The sequence below is a fragment of the Euprymna scolopes genome, chromosome 10, assembly GCF_053919585.1.
Source record: "Euprymna scolopes isolate OS-2025 chromosome 10, ASM5391958v1, whole genome shotgun sequence".
NCBI lineage: Eukaryota > Metazoa > Mollusca > Cephalopoda > Sepiida > Sepiolidae > Euprymna > Euprymna scolopes.
This window is the reverse complement of record NC_136491.1, coordinates 137415337-137437174: the sequence shown is the minus strand read 5'-3', so window position 1 is coordinate 137437174 and position 21838 is coordinate 137415337. Positions and strand designations below refer to the sequence as shown.

Below are 21838 nucleotides of genomic sequence, written 5' to 3'. Positions count from 1 at the left end.
AGCTAAAGAAAGTACCACTTCAGGGTCAAAAAATGGCAAATGATAATTGTGACGGATGAATTTTGACCCCAAAATCATCACCTCTTCCCCTTTTCTCAGAAACATCATTCATGGAATGTGAGGAGTAAAGAATAAAATAAGAGAAAGTTTACTTAACTAAGAAACAACATGATCATGTCTATGGATATGATTTTTAGTTGAAGCTTAAGGAATGATATCAAAGTACTTGAAGTCGGATGAGTGCTCACATCTGGTTGGGAATTAAATCTAACTATGGTACACATTTCATGAGAAGATTTAAAACATTAAAAGAACAAAGTTTCATTAGACTATGCAACATTCAAAAAACGTAGAAGATATCTGTGACCATTTTCAGATTTTATGTACATTTTTTTTAACCTGAAATTTGGTGCACAATTTATTTGTTCCGGCATATTTATTGACATTGCATTTGAAGATAACCATGTTGTCGTCTACAGCAGGCAGATGTCAAACACGCAGCCCATAGACATATTTGTGGCCTGCATAAACGATCTCCATTTCTTCCACAACTCATTGGCATGGATTTGGTCATGACATTCGTAATATATGTCTTAATATTATTATTACAAAAGGCAGTGACTTAGTACGTTTCGGCGTAGTAGAAGTTGGAGATAATTTTCAGTAAAGTCAAGTGTTATAAAAATAATAACAAAACATCTAAGCCAAATAAAAATTTAGTCTAAATGTTTCTTTATATGGGTGCACCTAAATACTAGAAAGTTCCCTTATTTTAATGCAGTGGTTTTCAACCAGGTTCCGGGGAACCTTAGGGTTCCACGAGTACAATCCAGCAGTTCCGCAATTTCTATAATAAACAAAGAACAAATAAACAGAATCTTAAATGTATTGTTGAATTCTTTTTTATTATTATATGCATATTTTTTTTAATTATTGCTTAAATATACTAAATTTTACATAATTAAACTCGCTACATTTGAAAAATTAATTTGTCTTGTTATTATTAGGTTTGCTTTTATATATTATTATTACGTAGTCAACGCGAAAAGAATCGCACTAAAAATCATAAAAGTATTTTCCTGTTATTGTATTTTGTCAATGCTGTTTTTTTGTTTGTTTTTTGTTTTTTATTTTTCTGTGTGTGTGTGTGTGTGTGTGTTTTATAAGACAACTAAATTATTGCATAGGGATTTCATGAGCCAGTGGAATGTTTTCATGGAGTTCTGCTTTAGTAAAAAGGTTGAAATGCACTGTTTATTTATTTATTTATTTTATATATTTATTTTTACCTTTTTAAAATAATATTTTTTTATCGTGTGGGTGCTACCATACTTTATTTAAACTGGAAGTTAGACAGTTCTATTTAAATTTGAGGATTGTCTCCCTTTATAAAAAAGGCGGTAAAAACTGTTTTTTTTAAATCTGTTGTTCTATAAAAGAAAATGATTTTATCTGAAAGTTTATGAAAGATGAAATCTATTTAATTACATTTTTTTTTAAATTAAGCATGGAGCTACTTATTGGTCATTGATTTTTGTCCTGTAAGTATTTTTTTTTAAATTTATTTAGATTTTAAATGTTTGAACTTTATTTTTTAAATTAATCATAAAATTTTTCTATTTTTTTTTTTTTTTCATTCAAAAAATTAAAGTGGGTTTGTATTACTGTACATATAGATTCGAAAAAGTTGTCAAAAAACAAATATATAACAAATAAATGTTATCAAAGGCAAGATAAGTTACTTTTCTACCTAACTGGATATATTTTTTGTGTTTTTATTCAGTGTAACATGTTTATTCAGTTCGAAAAACATGCAATGTTTACCGATGTATTGGAAAATTCAAAATGGCAGCCGACTGTCTCTCGGAGAGGGTACGTTTGGGAAAAGGTATTATAAATAATAAACTAGACAAAATACTGTTAAAAAACAACCGAATACATGTCAACTTATGTCACGGTAACATATATTGAGCGAATTTCTAACAGTATTTTGTCTAGTTTATTATTTATAATACCTTTTCCCAAACGTACCCTCTCCGAGAGACAGTCGGCTGCCATTTTGAATTTTCCAATACATCGGTAAACATTGCATGTTTTTCGAGCTGAATTAACATGTTACACTGAATAAAAACACAAAAAATATATCCAGTTAGGTAGAAAAGTAACTTATCTTGCCTTTGATAACATTTATTTGTTCTATATTTGTTTTTTGACAACTTTTTCGAATCTGTGTACAGTAATACAAACCCATTAAAGTATATTCTTTTAAGCATCTCATTTAAAAACTTTTTCTTTTTAAAATAATGCTCAGACCGCAATTTTCAACGAACTTCAAAAATAACCCCCCCCCCCCAAAAAAAAACAAAAAAACTTTCGGTTTGAGCCGATTCTGCTAAGAATTCGTCAAATTCATTCTTCGTCATTAGTCTAAGTTTTTACATTTTTTTAACATTTCAATAAACTAAAGTATTTGGGGTTGTTCGAATACACGTACACTCGAAAAAGTGGTCAAATCAAATAACAAATGTTATCAAAGGCAAGATAAGTTATTTTTCTATCTATCTGCAAAAATTTAGTCGTTTTACTTTAAAACGTAATCAGTTCGAAAATCAGTGTTTATCAATATATTTTTAAAAAAAATGGTGTGCTTGCTGTTGAATACGGTAAGTTTGAGAAAATTCGTTCAAACAAAATAATTCTACAAAATACTGTTTGAAACTCCCTCAATATGTTACCGTTACATAGGCCTCGCCGCACATTTATTCGTTGGGTTTCTAACAATATTTTGTGTAATTTAGTTTGAACGAATTTTCCCAAACTTACCGTATTCAACAGCGAGCACACCGCCATTTTTTTTTTATTTTTTTTTTTAACTATATCGATAATCACTGATTTTTCGAACCGATTACACGTTTTAAAGGGAGTAAAACCACTAAAGTTTTGCAGATAGGTAGAAGAGTAACTTATCTTGCCCTTTGATAACACTTATTTGTCATTTGATTTTTTGGCACCTTTTTCGAATCTGTGCAGATTTTTTTTTTTTTTAATTTGAAATAAATTTAAATACTGCAATTTTCGAAATGTATAAACTTTAAACTCCTTTAAAGTAAAAAGGACTTGGCAAATGTGTAGTTTAGCGACGTGAATTATTTGACAGACAAAAAGTGGTCAAAAAATAAAATATACAACAAAGAAATATTAACAGCAGCTATAAAAGTTACTTTGCAACCTACCTGAATCATTTATTAGTGTTTTTAAGTAGTTTTAAATGCTCTTTATTTCATACCAAATATTAACTTTTTACGAGTCGTAAGAATTCAAGATGGACAAAATTACTACCCCCCCCCCCTTCTTTTTCGAAGAGAGAAGCCTCGTTTTCAAATTATAGTTCGCGCATATTTTTGGGGGAGGAGCTTGCCTCGTTTTCAGCACGTGTCTCTGCGGACATTTTGCGTTTCCATTTTTTTTGTTTACATTTTTTTAGAAGTTCCGTCCTCATAATGAAAGTATTTGTAAACATTACATTTAATTTAGATATTTATTGCGCACAAATACTTTTTAGTTTTTTTCTTGGTGGGGGAGGGGAATAACATATAAAGTGGTCAAAACGGTAAATATTTTTTTAAGTTTACATTTTTTAGTTTTGGTACTAGTGCAGAGAGTGACCTGGACGTAAATAATAACGTTATTATTTAAAAAGCCATTCTTAACATGGGGAGGGTGTTTTGTACCTATTCTATTCAATTACAATTGAATAAAAAAAAAAAACACCATAAAACTTTAAACTTGGAAATACGATTTGACACGGTAAGTTTGGGAAAAGGAATTATAAATAAAAAACTAGACAAAATACGGTTAAAAACTCACTCAATATGTTTCCGTGACATAGGTTGACATGTATTCAGTGGGTTTTTAACAGTATTTTGCATATTTTTTTATTTTCAACTCCTTTTCCCAAACTTACCGTGTTAAAGAGAGAGTAGGTCGCCATTCTTAATTTTCCAATACATCGATAAACATTGTATGTTTTTCGAGCTGAATAAACATGTTACATTAAATAAAAACACTAAAAACATATCCAGTTTGGTAGAAAAGTAACTTATCTTGGCTTTGATAACATTTATTTAAAAACAATTTGCGCTTGAGCCATTTTTTTTTTTTTTTTTTTTTTTTTTTCAGAAATTTTCAGCACATCAGGGATTTTCGTTTGTGCTGAAAACGAATATCACATTTTCACGATATTGCAAACATACTTTTCTGCATGTTTCATCCAGTAATATACGCTCTTCGGAAACTTAAATTTTAAATCATACACTTTTCCGAAATTTCTAAATTTATATCCATCGATTCCTGAAACTGTATTTTTCTGAAACCTAACGACTTCCAATTTCTGAGAAAAAAAAAAAAAAAATGGCTCAAGCGCAAATTGTTTTTAAATAAATGTTATCAAAGCCAAGATAAGTTACTTTTCTACCTAACTGGATATGTTTTTAGTGTTTTTATTTAATGTAACGTGTTTATTCAGCTCGAAAAACATACAATGTTTATCGATGTATTGGAAAATTAAGAATGGCGACCTACTCTCTTTAACACGGTAAGTTTGGGAAAAGGAGTTGAAAATAAAAAAATATGCAAAATACTGTTAAAAACCCACTGAATACATGTCAACCTATGTCACGGAAACATATATTGAGCGAGTTTTTAACCGTATTTTGTCTAGTTTATTTATAATTCCTTTTCCCAAACTTACCGTGTCAAATCGTATTTCCAAGTTTAAAGTTTTATGGTGTTTTTTTTTTTTATTATTCAATTGTAATTGAATAGAATAGGTACAAAACACCCTCCCCATGTTAAGAATGTCTTTTTAAATAATAACGTTATTATTTACGTCCAGGTCACTCTCTGCTGCAGTCTGCACTAGTACCAAAACTAAAAAATGTAAACTTAAAAAAATATTTACCGTTTTGACCACTTTATATGTTATTCCCCCCCCCCACCAAGAAAAAAACTAAAAAGTATTTGTGCGCAATAAATATCTAAATTAAATGTAATGTTTACAAATACTTTCATTATGAGGACGGAACTTCTAAAAAATGTAAACAAAAAAAAATGTAAACGCAAAATGTCCGCAGAGACACGTGCTGAAAACGAGGCAAGCTCCTCCCCCAAAAATATGCGCGAACTATAATTTGAAAACGAGGCTTCTCTCTTCGAAAAAGAAGGGGGGGGGTAGTAATTTTGGCCATCTTAAATTCTTACGACTCGTAAAAAGTTAATATTTGGTATGAAATAAAGAGCATTTAAAACTACTTAAAAACACTAATAAATGATTCAGGTAGGTTGCAAAGTAACTTTTATAGCTGCTGTTAATATTTCTTTGTTGTATATTTTATTTTTTGACCACTTTTTCGAATCTGTGTACAGTAATAAAAACCCAATTGTATTAGCCTAATACTGAAATAAAACCCGAAAAAATTCTCATATTATTATTTTATTTATTTATTAGACTAAATTACGACAGTTGAGGCCGCCATAATGCTTTTAAAATTTATCCTTTCTAAGATTTGACGGATTGGCCTTTTTAAGGCTTTTTTTTTTTTTTTTTTTTTTGTACTCATGCAGAGTGATCCGTGAACTAACGTTATTGGCAGACGTTGGGATCTTACCTTATAAATTGCACAACTTTAACTTTTTTCTTGTTAATATCATCCAATAGAGACTTATGTATCGGATAATTAAAAAAATATATTTTTAAATCATTTTTTATTACTTTTCACGGCTTGTTCAGGTTTCTATTATAACGTTGTAGTAAATTAAACACGAACTTAAGGTCCACCCGCGCTCTAAAATAACCGGACGTAACTCGGCGTAGTTAACCCCCACCCTCCCAAATTTTACATTAATACAAGGTTTAATTGAAAATATTTTTTTAATCGGTTTCTTTGAAGAAATTTACGAATTTAAAAGTAAATATATTTAGAACATTTAAAATTTTAAAAAAATTCCAATATTTTTTAATGGTTTACGTTCATTTTACGTTAAACTATTATAGAAAAGTGATCCCCCACTTTTTAAAACTAACATTTCTTCATATCTTGGAAACTACTCGTTTGCCGTAATTTTAAACGTTATTTTCGTTTTCAGCGACCCCGAAAACCGTAAGAGTGGTAATTTTAAAGGAATTTTCGAGGGTGGAGTAAATTTTTTTTTTTTTTTTTTTTTTTTTGTTAGGTGAAAGTACAGAATAGTTACAATACACCCCCCCCCCTTCCCCATGTTAAATAATAGGTTTCTAAATAATAGCGTTAAAAAGTAGCTCGGGTCGTAAAGTGCAGGACTGCAGGCAGGACTGCAGGAGGAGTACCTATAAAAGGTAACGCCGGATCGGAAAAAGAGCTCAAAATGAAAATAAAATAAATTCTCAGCTCAAAATAAGAAATGGGAGAGAAAAAAAAAAAAGTGAAACGTGAGAAAAAAGGAGCTGAAAATGTAAAAATAATTTTTATTTTTTTTCAATTGTAGCCATCCGTATTAGAATTGTGACGTCACTTCCAAGGTAAACAAAGAAGTGCAGAGCGTCAGGATAACCAAAATATTACATTTGGTTTATTGGAAAGAGCATAAAATTTCACATTGACCCTGAAAATATCGTAAAAATAGAATCAATAGAAAAATTTTGATAGATTTTTAAAGTTTAAAAATTAAAATATTGAGTTCGTAAAATTCACTATTGTTTTTTAAAAAATAAAATATATTTCTATTACTTTTAAAACAACTTTAATAGTTTATTTTGGAAGTATAATCCATAAAGAAAATAAACCCACTTTTAAAAGAAATTACGAGTTTTTTTTTTTTTTTTTTTTTAATATTTTATTCGCAGTTTCTTGTTAGGGGTGTCAAATTCCTACAAAAATTCTGATATGCACTTGTTGATCCGTGCTGAAATGTTATTTAAAAAGCCATTCTTAACATGGGGAGGATGTTTTGTACCTTTTCTATACTTTAAACCTTACAATTGAATAAAACAACTTTAAACTTGAAAATACGATTTAAAAAAAAAAAAAAATAGCGCGAATAAGTGCACTAGCACTAAGATTATAAATTGGCTTTCAAAACTAGGTTCCCCCTATCCTTATTCGTTTTTTTTTTTTTTTTTTTTTTTTTGCCCGTACCTAACTGTTTTTGACAACTTTTTCGAATCTATATAGCAATACAAACCCCCGAATCTGATAAGCAAACCCGTCGCAAATTTATCGCTTGCATAGTATGAATCCCCTCCTGGACCTTGAGACTATCTTGCGCCATTTCACAGCCTTCAGTATTTTTTTTTGCATTGATGCGTGCAGTGAAGTGACTTATCACATAGCGAAGGAATCTTTAAGCGGCCATTTGAAATAAGGAAGTTTAAAAGTGGTTCATTTTTTTTTTTTTTTTTTCCTTTTACATGGGTGTCGCGGTGCGGCGTGGCGTGCGCTGGCTGCTGTGCTCACATCGTAGCTTATGTTTTGCCATGCCGGCCATTTTCTTACACCCTTCCTTGGCTACAGGAAGCTTCAAGATATTTTGACATTGAAAAAAGATAAAACTTTTCTTTTAATCTGGAGGAGGGGGGGGGTATTTGTACAACCACTCGCGTGCGCATACACTCGCAAACACGCTCGCACACACTCGCAAATAACGAAACATTATTCATTTCATTTTTTTCCCCGCGCATTTTGAAAAACATTCTCTCAGCAACGGCTCAAGTTCAAATACGCCCACACACTTTGCTCAAAATAACAAAAGTAAAAAACATTTTTGTCCAACGTAGTTGGAAGCGCCATCACGTGACGCAAGCAGCCAATGAGAAAATTTAAGATATAACCTTAACTAATTTGACTTTGAGCACCATGGCGTAGATATCGACCCGTCCTCGGGACGTTAAACACGCATACGCCCGACAATTATTTTCTCCACGTGGCTACGGACTTGCAACCCTAATGGACCTTTTATTTTTACCCTTTTCTATCTCTCCGTTAAGTAAGCGGTGGACTTTTTCTTTTTCTTAAAGACTGGTTATTTCTAACTTTCACTTTTCGGGTTTGTATTACTGTACACATAGATTCGAAAAAGTTGTCAAAAAACAAATATATAACAAATAAATGTTATCAAAGGCAAGATAAGTTACTTTTCTACCTAACTGGATATATTTTTTGTGTTCTTATTCAATGTAACATGTTTATTCAGCTCGAAAAACATGCAGTGTTTACCGATGTATTGGAAAATTCAAAATGGCGCCCGACTTTCTCTTTAACACGGTAAGTTTGGGAAAAGATGTTATAAATAATAAACTCGACAATACTATTAAAAAAACAACCGAATATGTCAGCTTATTTCACGGTAGCATATATTGAGCGAATTTCTAACAGTATTTTGTCTAGTTTATTATTTATAATACCTTTTCCCAAACTTACCCTCTCCGAGAGAGAGTCGGCCATTTTGAATTTTCCAATACATCGGTAAACACTGCATGTTTTTCGAGCTGAATAAAAACACAAAAAATATATCCAGTTAGGTAGAAAAGTAACTTATCTTGCCTTTGATAACATTTATTTGTCATATATTTGTTTTTTAACAACTTTTTCGAATCTGTGTACAGTAATACAAACCCCACTTTTCTACATCTTTTCAATCACCTCAGTCGCAGGTATTGACTTTCAATTAAGAAACTTTTGTATCTTCTCTTTTCATTTACAATCTATTAAAAAAATAAATTTTGTATTTAATTTATCCATCTGCCTGCAGTCATCTTTGATTGTTTCAACTCCATTTTTACACTTGATTTATTTTTAATTTGCGGGATTAACATCGACACCCGTCAGTCTCGCAACATGAGCATCACCATTTATCAAGGCCCAGGGGCTACTAGAGGATAAGGGTTGAATAGTGTACAGTAGTCAATTGGATAATGTAGTAATCGTTAATGAAAATTCGGTAAATTTGTTAACCTGAGTGGAACGGCTCATCCGGAATCTACGTTGGTCTGAAGACGACCATATTGTAGTCAGCTGGAAAGCAGGCAAACGAAGACGGTTCCACAGGCTTGCAGTTCTAAGAAACTTTGTTCATGAAATATACGTTTAGGTTTAGGCACAGATAAAGGAAATTGATAGTGTTTTCAGGTAGACGAGTGTTTGCTTCTTGTGGAAATTTTTTTAATCTAAAACAAAGTTGGTAAATTTGTAGTTTACCGACCTCTCGGCATTCACCTTTTAATTTGTCGACTTTTATAAGTTTTCGGGTACGCTGAGAAGGAAAATTCCAAGAAACCTTGAGCGAAAGGAAAGAACGTAAAGACAAGACCACAAATTAAAAACTGCGCCCGGAAGATTCGTACTCAAAAAAACTCCCCCCCCCCTTTTGCTAAGTAGGAAAACTGGTCCCTTATTGAAAACGCATTTTATGATCGTTCTTGAAGGAGATTGTTTTTAAGAGACTATGCACCTCCATAATATTTAATTTAACTCTTGTTTTAAAAAAAAATGACCTTGATCACGGAGTCAAGACACGAAAAACGAAACCATATATTTAAAAAGAAAAAAAATACTCTAGTAACATTTTTTTTGTTATTACGAAACAAAAATAAGAGCAAACGCATATCAAAACCATTTTATTTAGAATTAGTTCAGTTTAAATAATTCTTATTACAAAACAAAAAATAACACGGTACTTAGGTTTTTTTTTTTTTTTTTTTTTTTTTTAGTGATCACCACTTATCAAGGCCCAGAAGCCACTCGGGGATAAGGGTTATTGCATTAGTGTGGAGATTTGAAGTGTTTACTTAAGGGGGCGGTTCAATGTTCATTAGGAATTTGTTGACGTTGGACTTGAAGACATCCAAGTTGTAGTCCGGTGGGAAGCAGGCAGACGGAACAGTTCCACAGGCGTGCAGTAGTTCTAAGAAAGAAGCCTTGTTCATGGAATCCACGTTTTGATTTAGGCACAGATAAAGAATGGGGGAAATTTTTCAGTGGATTCAGCTAGACGAGTGTTTTTTTTGTTTTTTTTTTTTGTTTTTTTTCCGTGAAAGATTAGCGAGGGAGGGGGCCAGAGACGAGCACCTGCCATGGAAATAACGATAAAACAAGGATAGGCTCGCAACGTCTCTTCTGTGGGAGAGAGGTTGCAGGGTAGAGAAAAGGGCATCCCCCACTAAGCCACGAAGTCAATTTTGTACTGTGTCAAGGCAGGATAGGCTGTTTTTAGCAGCTACTGCCCAGATATGGCAACAGTATTCCATCCTTGGACGTATGTCTTGTATTTTTGGTACCGCGCTGAAATATTTAGAAAGCCATTCTTAACATGGGGGAGGGTATCGTTTAAAGTAATTTCGGGGGCATTTGTGCAGTATGCAGACTGCTGCTATTGTTAGGGGGTAATAACTCCAATTTCTTCTTGGTCAAATAACGCAGCAAATAAGTGAAAACAAGAGTTTTTTTTAACAGAAAAATATTTGAAAACCAAAACATTTATTGTATAAAAATGTGTCGATAAAAGTCTGTAAGAAAATATAATTTTGATTAAAACAGTTTTGTAATAAAAATAACAGATTTTTATAAAGTAAAATAGCTTTTTTTTTTTTTTTTTTTTTTAACAAATAATTTAAATGAAACGTCTTTTTGAATTAAAGCAACGGCGGAGGTTAACAATCCTGTAACTTTTCAAAAATCGCTCGGACGACCTACGCATGCCACTGATTGCTCCCTCAAAGCGTTTTCTTTCACTTTCTTATATATCTCATAGACTTTACTTTTTAATCGCGCGTGTATTTATTTTATCTAAATGTTTTCTTTGAATTTGATTTATACTTTTATTTCGTGCTTGTTTTTATTTTTGTTTCAATTTTTATTTTTTCCTAAATATTTTTTAAATTCTTTTTATACATATTCAAATAATGCTTTTGAATCTATGTTGGCGGTATTTTGCGCGAATAGTTGGCAGAGATGGCGGAAATTTTCTGTTTCTATGTCTATCCTTGTAGCCATGTCACTAGTAAAGGTGCTGGAAGTAAACGTTTTATCTGGGCTGACGTTATCCGCCTGATAGTCAGGGACCTGAACCTTGGATTAACCACTAAGGAGGCTGTCCTATCAACAGTGTAAAGTACTGGGGTTGCTGTATTGCCATTTGGTGAATGGACAATGCAGTAGCTTCTGGTGGGGCCTCTTGATGCCATATTAGTTGGTAATTGTTACGGCTTTACCTTATGTTCTACAAAAAAAAAAAAAATTAGTTTCCCCTCTTTGTCCTGCTCAAAGTAAATCTGACAACCTAGTCCACAAATTCCAAAATTCCATCATGACAAGTTTCAAGAAAAATACACGATTAAACCTGGTTCTCCAACTTCCAACGTAGACCCCTACTACCATGTCTCCTTTTCCAACATCAGGGGTCTACGTTCTAACCTTCCAGAGCTTGAAACCCAATTACAGGAGACTAAACCAGACCTTTTATTTTTAAGCGAAACTGGCATTGAACAGACTATTTCCCCAGAAGAGTTCGCAATTAAAGGATACTCTAACTTAACTTCTAAATCTGACCCCCTAGATCGCCATGGTCATGGAATATGTGCCTATATTAAAGATGGCTTTCCATGTGGTAGGGACATATCCAGAGAAGATCCTAACTTACCCTATATGTGCTTCCGGGTTGCATTAGCTCACACTACTGCATTTATATTTACTCTCTATCGCCCCCACAACAGCGGAGTTACTATCTTTCAAAGCATATCTGAGAAAATTGACCAAGTCCTATCTGCTTATCCTTCAGCTAACATTCACGTATGTGGAGACTTCAATGTTCACAACATCGAATGGTTGACCCACTCAAACAAGACCGATGATGAGGGGAGGTTCTGTCATGATTTCTCCATTGCTTATGACCTCACTCAGATTGTTCACAAACCCACTGGTGTGCCCGACAATGACGGCCAGTATGCGAGTCTACTAGACGTTTTTCTTACAACTTGCCCTGAACTGTCTCCTCTTGGATCTTCCGACCACTCTGTTGTATCAATTAAGATAAAAATGCAATGTAATAAGTCCCCAGACGTACCTCTCCATCGTACAGTATATCGATACTGTGATAGCTTCCGTACATTTATATCGGATCTACCTCTGCGCTCCATGTTTAAAAAGGATGTGTCTATAGTATCAGACCCGACGGAATGGTTAATTGTATGTATAGAGCGTTTCATACCCTCAAAAGTTCCAGCAAAAACCTTACAGCCAGCCATGGTTCTCTCCAGAATGTGCTGCTGCCATTGCGTACAGAAATCCCTTTTTCCACTGCTTCCAATGTAATAGATGTATGGAAACTAAAGCCGCTTTCAGGACTGCCAGCAACTATTGTAAGAAAGTAATAAAGAATGCAAGAGTTGTATGCTCAATCTGTCAAGTCCAAAATAGCTGAGCAGCAGCTTGGTTCCCACCAGTTTTAGCAAATAGCAAACAGAATCCTGAACAGAAGCTGTGTAATAAATTGCGAACAGACGGGCTTACCTGACAAACGCTCGAGGTGTGCACTCTGCAAAGCGGGCACGTCCAAAGAAAAATGGCAAGATGGCAGCGGCCGGTTAATATTGCCAAGTAATCACGCAAAATCTTGTGTTCTCTCGCACACACGAGAGTTCAGCTTAGCATAAAAATGGGTCACTGTGAGCAAGAAGGGAGAAGGAAAAACGTCAAGACAAAGACGACGCTTCTAACGACTGAGAAGAAAAAAGAAGAAAAAGAGCAAGAAGTAGAAGAGGAAGAAGAGAACGATACATGAGAAGACGAGGTGTGTGCGGTTTTGAGTAAATCGAAACAGCCAGAAAAAAAAAAAACTGATTACAAGCTATTTCGGCTTTGGTATGGAGAAATTTGACATCAGATTAATTCCGGAATTTGATGGCTCCCCCACTGGTCCCTCGGTGGTCGAATGGCTGGAAAAGGCTGAGCGCATTTGCCGGTTGTGCAAGATTAAAGACCCAGCTATGGTTATCCCATTGAGACTCACTAAAGGGGCTTATGCCGTGTACCAGCAGCTAGGGGAGGATTCGACCATGGAGCAGATTACACAAGCGCTATACGGGGCATTTGGTACAGACCCTTTTGTCGCCTGGAGGCAGTTTTCCGAACGCCGACTTGGGCCGGGGGAGACAGTGGATGTCTACATGGCCGACTTGAAAAAGCTTGCCACTCCCTTCGGCGGTGCAAGTGATCGCATATTGGCATGCGCTTTTTTGTCGAGACTTCCGGATGAGGCAAGTCGACTGCTGCGAGCATCGTCAAGACTCACTGAGATTGGATTGGAGGAGTTATTGGCGAGAGCACGAAACATCTTGAAAGACTATCGAGAACTAGTCTCCGCAGCTGTTGACACTCTGGACTCGCCAACGAAGGGTCTACGATGCTATACCTGTGGTGGCCCCAACCACTTTTCCAGAGACTGCAAAAGCGGTACAAGGCGCACCCCTAATTATGGAGCACGACAAGTAATACGGTGTCACCAATGCAATAAGCCAGGCCACATAGCGCGAATTGTCTGGGAAACGGGCAAGGGGAGGACGCCGCAGCGCTAGCACCCTCCCCAACGCGGCATTGAACAAAGCGCTGCCTGCAGTAACAGTTCAAGTTGATGGATGTGAATGTTCAGCGCTGGTTGACACCAGCTGTACCCAAACCCTTCTTCGAAAGGAATATTGCACCACATGGAAGAAACGAAGGATCCCTGTACTTACTGTCGGCCAAGACTCATTGGTGTGTTGTGGGGTCAGCGTTGTTCATATCAGCATTGGCAATGGCTCTCCGGTTGCTGTGACGGTGTTAGTGGTCGATGGGGAGCTGCTCGGATATGACCTTCTCCTTGGAATGGACGCTATCACACAGCTAGGCGGAATTACTGTGAACGGCGCCGGTGATGTGAGCTTCTCTCGACCAAACAAATGTGTGCAGCAATCACTCTCGATGAGCCCGACTTCCATGCAGAATACGATAAGGGCACAAGCACTTGGACAGCGTCCTGGAAATTGGCAGGCGACCAGCCACCAGTGTCATTGCGGAATCGACTTACAGAGTATCCCCCTCCTGCGTGGCTTAGGGGGCAGTACGAGGCAGAACTTCAAGTGTGGCTGGATAATGGCTGGTTAGTTCCATACCCAGAGGATGAGCTCGGGCCCCCGCGGGGGCTAATTCCCCTGATGGCTGTCAGACAAGAGAACAAGCAGAAAGTTCGACCTGTTCTTGATTACCGGGAACTTAATGAATACGTTGACCCACACACTGCGGGGGCTGATGTCTGTGCTCATAAACTACGGGAGTGGCGGCGGCAGGGTGTGGAAGCAGCCATACTGGACTTGCGAAGAGCGTACTTGCAAATACGTGTTGAGAAATCGCTGTGGCCGTTCCAGACGGTGGTGATCAAAGGAACTTGTTATTGCTTGACCAGGCTAGGATTCGGCTTGAATGTAGCCCCTAACATCATGACAGCAATCATGCAGGCGATCTGGCGTCAAGATGAAGCGGTGCAACATGCGGCATCGTCGTATATAGATGACATTTTTGTCAATGAGAGCCTCCTGTCTGCCCAGGCGGTCAAAGAACACTTCGAGCACTTCGGATTGTCGTGCAAGGAGCTGGAGCGGCTACAGGACGGGGCGAAAGTGCTCGGACTGCAGGTGAGCGGAAGTGCAGATGGCCTTCAATGGGGAAGGAGTGGTGAAATCCCGGAAATCCCATCTACTATCACACGTCGGAGCACGTTTTCCATTTGCGGAAAATTGGTGGGTCACTTCCCTGTGTGTGGGTGGCTCCGAGTGGCTGTAGCGGCCATAAAGCGACGGGCAACTTCTATGTCAACTGGATGGGACGATGAGGTGCATGATCCTGCCCTGCGAAGCATGCTGGTGGAAGTTGTGGCCAGAGTGACCAATGATGACCCTGTACGGGGGAGCTGGTGCGTCGATGGGAGTGAATTTACAGTTTGGGTAGACGCCAGCTCACTTGCCCTTGGCGTTGCTCTGGCGGTCGACGGAAGGATAATAGATGCCTGCTGGCTTCGGCCGGAGAATGACGCCAAGCATATAAACCTAGCTGAACTCGATGCTACACTGAAAGGAGTCAATCTAGCGCTTCAGTGGCAGGCTAGAATCCTTCACATCATCACGGATTCCACGTGTGTGCATTGGTGGATGACCAATGCCTTGAATGGAAAAAGCACGTCTGACAACGAAGGCGTCGGCCGAAATGTTGATCAGGAGGCGGCTTGCTACCCTAACCGAAACCACTAAGGAATACGACTTGGTCATAGATGTGACACTGGTGCAGTCCAGTTTGAATCAGGCGGATCGTCTGACCAGAGTGCCACGCCGTTGGCTAGACCTGCCAAAAGAAGTGAACGAGTTAGCACCTGTAAATTGCGCTGCAGTGGGACATAGACTCAGCCCGGAGCATATTAATGATGTCCATTGCCAAAGCGGGCACCCCGGTGGAAACCGAACGCTTTACTTCGCCAGATTGGTTGACCCCTCTGTGTCTCGGAGGGCTGTGAAATCTGTTGTGGGAAGCTGCAACACCTGCCGATCGATTGACCCAGCACCTGTCCGGTGGAAGAAGGGAATACTCAGTGTGAAGCGTAATTGGGATAGGATTGCGATCGACATAACGCACTACAACGGGAGGCATTTTTTGACGCTTATCGACTGTGGACCATCTAGGTTTTCATTGTGGCGGCCCCTTCGCCGGCAGGACGCGGCTGCCATTATCCATGAGTTGGAAGGTGTGTTCCTCGAGCGTGGCCCTCCTTCTGAGATACTCACCGACAATGGCCCCGCTTTTGTTAGTGAGCCGTTTAAACAGTTTGCAGATGGCTGGGGTGTCCATCTGCGTTTTCGGTGTGCCCATGTTCCCAGTGGAAACGGGATTATTGAGCGCAATCACGGAACTGTTAAGACAATCGCAGCGCGGAAGGGGTGTACGGTGCCTGAAGCAGTCTATTGGTACAACGTCACCCCTAAGGACGATGTTTCACCCTCCACCGCGCCAGCCAACGCGCTACATACATACCGTGTCAGGGTGAGAGGTTTGGAGAGCAGCTCACTACCCGAACCGGAGCCACCACAAAAGAACATAAAAGGAGATGTCGTCTGGGTTAAAAAACCCCGAGGCCAGTGCACGACTCGCTACGGAACCGGTCATGTCACTGAAGTGATCAGCCCACAGGCGGTGCGAGTTGGAGTACCTCGTCATATTAAAGACTTAAGATCAGTATTCCAAACGCAGCTGCCGCTTGACGAAGATAGTGAAATTGAATCCGTGACCAGCGACCCATCATTCTGGTTCATGACGGCTTCAACGCACAGCGACACTGAGAGTGGTAGTTCAAAGTACTGACCCTCCTGCTGATGATGAAGACCCGGACAGTGATACTGCGATGCTCAGCTTTAGGTTCGCCGACCTTCGTGTCACGGAAGACAGCGCAGACGATGATGAAGCCCCGAATCCCCCTCTCCGAAGAAGCACTCGAAGAAAAAGGCCACCGCCTCCCTGCTCTTTCTGTGATAATGAGATCAGGGGGGAGTGTGTAATAAATTGCGAACAGACGGGCTTACCTGACAAACGCTCGAGGTGTGCACTCTGCAAAGCGGGCACGTCCAAAGAAAAATGGCAAGATGGCGGCGGCCGGTTAATATTGCCAAGTAATCACGCAAAATCTCGTGTTCTCTCGCACACACGAGAGTTCAGCTTAGCATAAAAATGGGTCACTGTGAGCAAGAAGGGAGAAGGAAAAACGTAGTCAAGACAAAGACGACGCTTCTGACGACTGAGAAGAAAAAAGAAGAAAAAGAGCAAGAAGTAGAAGAGGAAGAAGAGAACGATACATGAGAAGACGAGGTGTGTGCGGTTTTGAGTAAATCGAAACAGCCAGAAAAAATAAACTCTGATTACAGAAGCGTGTGCTCTATCCCAGCATCAGACAAAGCCAAACTCTTTACCAAGAACTTTGCAGGTAATTCTACCCTTTGCGACCAAGGCCGCCAATCCCCAATATTTCCTCCTGTATCAGAAAACACGCTATGTGATATACATATATCTGTACGTGATGTTGCCAAGCTAATCAAACACCTTGATTCCAGTAAAGCAACTGGCCCTGGCGGTATTCCAATTATAGTACTCAAAAAAAACTTCAACCAGAACTAGCACCCATACTTACAAAACTGTTCAAACGTTGTCTTAAGGAGAATAGCTTCCCATCACCCTGGAAAATCTCATCAGTATGCCCTGTATTTAAGAATTCAGGTGATCGCTCATCCCCCCCCCCTCTCAGTACAGGCCAATAAGTCTCCTGTGCGTCATGAGTAAGTTGCTGGAATCTGTGTTAAATACAGAACTAATCAACCATCTCAACAAAAATAACCTTAGTGAGACGCTACATGGTTTCCGTTCTGCTAGATCTACAGCAGATGTGCTTACAGTTATCTCATAGGATTAGCAAATCTCTCAACGGAGGCAACCTTTCTCTGGCAATTGCTCTTGACATATCTAAGGCCTTTGATAGAGTATGGCATAAAGGTTTAGTTCACAAGATCTCTAGCTATGGTATAGCTGGAAATGTCTTAATTATTAAATCATTTCTTTCTGATAGGTTCATAAGAGTAGTTGATGGGCACAAATCAGAAGCTAACAGTATTAATGCTGGTGTCCCTCAGAGGTCCATCCTGGGCCCAACTCTTTTCCTGATCTACATTAATGATCTTCCAAATCACATCCTTACATCATTTGTAGACATTTTTGCTGATGACACTACCATCTATGGTAGCACATCTAAGACAGTAAACGACCAAGTTCTCTCTGATTCTCTCTCCTCTGATCTTGAGCACGTGGTACAATGGGGAAAGGAGTAGCTGGTTACTTTTAATGCATCTAAAACCAAGCTTCTCTCTTTACATCAACATTCTGGTCCACATCTGGCATCAACTGAAATGAATGGCTCTTGTCTTCAGGAGGCCTCAAGTTTTGACAAACTTGTGTGCTTGACAATTACTCCTGATCTTAAATGGAACACTTATATCAAATCTGTTGCCAGGGCCGCTGGAAAAATGGGATCTTTCTATCGATCCAGTAGATATCTCACTGCTGATGCAATTCTCTATCTGTATAAGAGCCAGGTACGTCCAAGGATGGAATACTGTTGCCACAACTGGGTAGGCGCTGCTAGAAAGAACTTGTCCTGCCTTGATAGAGTTCAAAATAGACTTCGTAGCCTCGTAGATGTCCTTTTCTCTTCTCTGCAACCTCTATCTCACAGAAGAGATGTTGCGAGCTTGTCTCTGATGTATCGTTATTTTCATGGAAAGTGTTCAACTGAACTTCAGTCTATGGTCCCCCTCGCCAAACGTTTTACAAGAAACACTCGTCTAGCTGAAAACACTATCAATAATTCCCCCCCACTCTTTATCTGTGCCTAAACGTATATTCCATGAACAAAGCTTCTTTCTTAGAACTGCACGCCTGTGGAATTGTCTTCCGTTTTCCTGCTTTCTGGCTGAGTACAATATGGTTGTCTTCAAGTCTAACATAAATATGTTCTTGATGAGCCGTTCCATATAAGTTAACAAATTTACCGAATTTTCATTACTATATTTTCCAATTTCTACTGTACACTAAAAGAAAATATTTTTAGCATTCGCTTTCGGGGAGCGATCACTAAATTAAAACACCGTTTATGCAGAGTCCACGTTCCCCGTGAAGTACCAATTTTTAAAAATAAAATATTTTTTATTTGATAATACAAAATCTTTTGTTTCGTAATCTTTTGGTAAATGGTAAAAACTAAAGTTTTTTTTTTTTTTTTTTTTTAAATCAATATATAGTTTTGTTTTTCGTGTCTTCTGTTCAGTTTCGTTACATTATCAACCATATCCACTTTCGGTAGCTCAATATCAATAGGCATCTGCTGTCTTTGCAATAATTATCTTTCACTCATTTTAGGTTCTTAAATCAAGTGGCTTGATGTCTTGTCTGGAGTGATTTTCTCTAAGAAATGGATGAGATAGTATGTTATGTTGAATGCTCTTAAAGCTGACAAGAAACCCAAATAGACTTCATTTTAGTTCTTCAAATCTTGGTTGCAAAGACTAAATTGCAGTGTTCACAATTTTATTAAAGCAATTTATCCTGTAGTTCTCTTTAGCACCACAAGGTGTGCAGTCTCCCACAGATTCAACATATTGTCTTTTTCTTTGAATCTTGGCTAGAAAGATTGCAACAACTTCCATATCTTCAGCCAATTCCTTGACCATAAGTATCTGAAAAAAAAAAAACAAGTCTCAGATTCCTTAGCCAAGTCATTGAATAGCTCAACGATTCTCACTAATTCTTGTGCCTATGCTCTTAGGTGTCTCCCCCTGTTAAGCTTTTCGCATGAACTGTCATAGTTTTTTACCCGTCAACACAAGCCTCCATGCCCGTAACAATTTCATACCCCCTGTCAACCATCAGTCAAAACCCATTTCCAACATGGACATCCATCGGACTTTAATTTTTTAATATGTATATATCTACTAGCTAATTTTTGCTCATTATAGTAGGGCCTCATATAATACAACATGCAAGTTGCCAATTGAAAATGACAAAAGTAAAACTATAAAATTATTGATATATAGACAATTTAATTAACACTCAAAATTTTTTGAAAAATAAGCTAGTAGGGAAATCATGTAATCTTTAATTTTTGTAGATAAACCCTCTATTAAAATTTGAACGACCAACTTTAAAAAATTTTTATTTTAAATATAATTTGAAAATGTATAAAAAAAAATTCAGTAAATATTAAGGTATAGAAATAATGTATACGCATGTCCTTCATTTCTTAAATTATATACTATGGACCTTGCTTGTAACTGTGCTTGAGTGATGACCCCCATCCATAAAAACCTACATGGGGGGGGGATATAAAACCTCCAAGTAAAAGCAAGAGGTGGAAGATCCTTTAAACTTGCAATTGAAATTACAAAAAAATAAAATTCTTAGATTTTTATTTTGATAAAAATTTATTTTGTAAAAATAAAACGAGTTTATTTTTACAAAATCTTTTATTACATAATTGAAAATTGGTATAAAATATTGTTAGAAATTGTTACATCGTTCTGGTTTTGCAAATTTTTAATGGTTTCACAAAACCTGTTGGACACCATGCGATAAAACATGGCGTCAAATATTCCTTATATACAATCGCATTACAAGAGGAAATAAATTAAAAATGCAGGTGCTTATTTAGAAATACACTTTTTAAAAATTAAAAGCAATGTCCTATTCCAAATGTTGATGAAAGGTCACGGTTTCATTACAGATATAAGTTTTCAGATTCAGTGTCTATACTGAAAGATATCACCTCAAAAAATAAATGAACATATGGTTTAATCAAAATTATATTTCAGGTTGGTGCAAAAAGTTTTCCCCAGTTTGTAGAACGGGCATTGTTTATTTTAGTAATATTTTTTTTACTTTAACATATGAACATGATTAATTTTTTTTTCTTTTTATTTCAGATTATCAAAGTATCATTTTTCTGCAATATTCTCACCCACATTGATCAGAAAACGACTTGGTCAACAAAAGGGTCATCTTCCATCATGATAATGCTCACCCTCACATAGAACTACTAACACAAGAACTACTCACCAAAGATCTAGACGGATTTAGTTGGCAAATCTTGTCTCATCCTGCATATTCTCCTTACCTAGCTCCCTCAGATTATCGCTTATTTTGAGGATTACAAAATCATACGTTAGCATTACAGATTGAACAGGAATTATTCCTAAGGCATTTATAAGCTCATAGACAAATGGAATCAAGTTACAGAGCCAAGATCATCAAAGATTATGAATGTTCAAAAGCAGTTTTTCATTTGCAAGAAATTTTAAATCGGCAAAATCTTTTGCACCGATCTGACATTTACCAAAATCTTTCTGATTCAAGAAATCTGCACATTCCATCAGATAATACGTAAAACAGTTATTGTATGTTTTGTTATGGTGTAAAAGATAGTGTTAAGAATCAATTCTTACTGACAGTCTTCTGGAAGTTGAAGGTTCAATCCTCACTGCAGGTGATACTAATTAATCTTTTACAGGTTTCGATTGGATAATTTTGCTACTTACACATGATTTGCTTAAAAAGTTGGTAAATGTTTACTTTAACTACAACAGAACACCGACCAATAAATTGTTTTGTTTTTTTTATAGGTTTTCGGGGTCACTTACAACGAATGCGATAAACCCGTCGCAAATTTACCGTTTCCAATGTATTAACCCCTGGACCCTCACACTATTTAGCGCCATTTCACCGCCTTCGTTGACACTGCGAGCATGCAGCAGCGTTTTCTTACTGAAATGTAAGTTTGCTCTGGTCGCGTGCCGTTTCACAATGCGCATGAATACACATTTCATAAAAGAAATATGGCAGAAATTTTAATTTTAATTTTTTTTTTTTTTTTTTTTTTTTTTTTTTAAATTTCTCATAAAAAGTAAAAAAAAAAAATTACGAAACTATAAATATTAAATTTTTTACAAAAAATAGTTTTCACTTTTTGAAATTCGGTTTATTTCTTCATAATAAAAAGTAATACAATTTTTTTTTTTTTTGCGCTTATCGGAATGTGTGCAACCAAGACCGAAACACCTTGGCCTGGGACTACTGTACTCTATTTCACCATTCTCATTTATGCCACATAAAAAAGTATTTATGCGCAAATATTTTTACGCACGAGTGACCAGCTTTAATTTTTCCGATAATTCTAAAATAACCTCCCCCCCCAC

General features: G+C 37.1%; 1 long non-coding RNA gene across 1 annotated transcript; it reads left to right on the top strand.

Moving 5' to 3' along the window:
* The first annotated feature begins 1410 nt into the window (after window positions 1-1410).
* On the top strand, window positions 1411-20790 carry LOC145286427 (uncharacterized). Its single transcript, XR_013869158.1, has 2 exons — window positions 1411-1541; window positions 20570-20790. It is a non-coding gene; the product is annotated as an uncharacterized LOC145286427 (long non-coding RNA).
* The last annotated feature ends 1048 nt before the right edge of the window (window positions 20791-21838 follow it).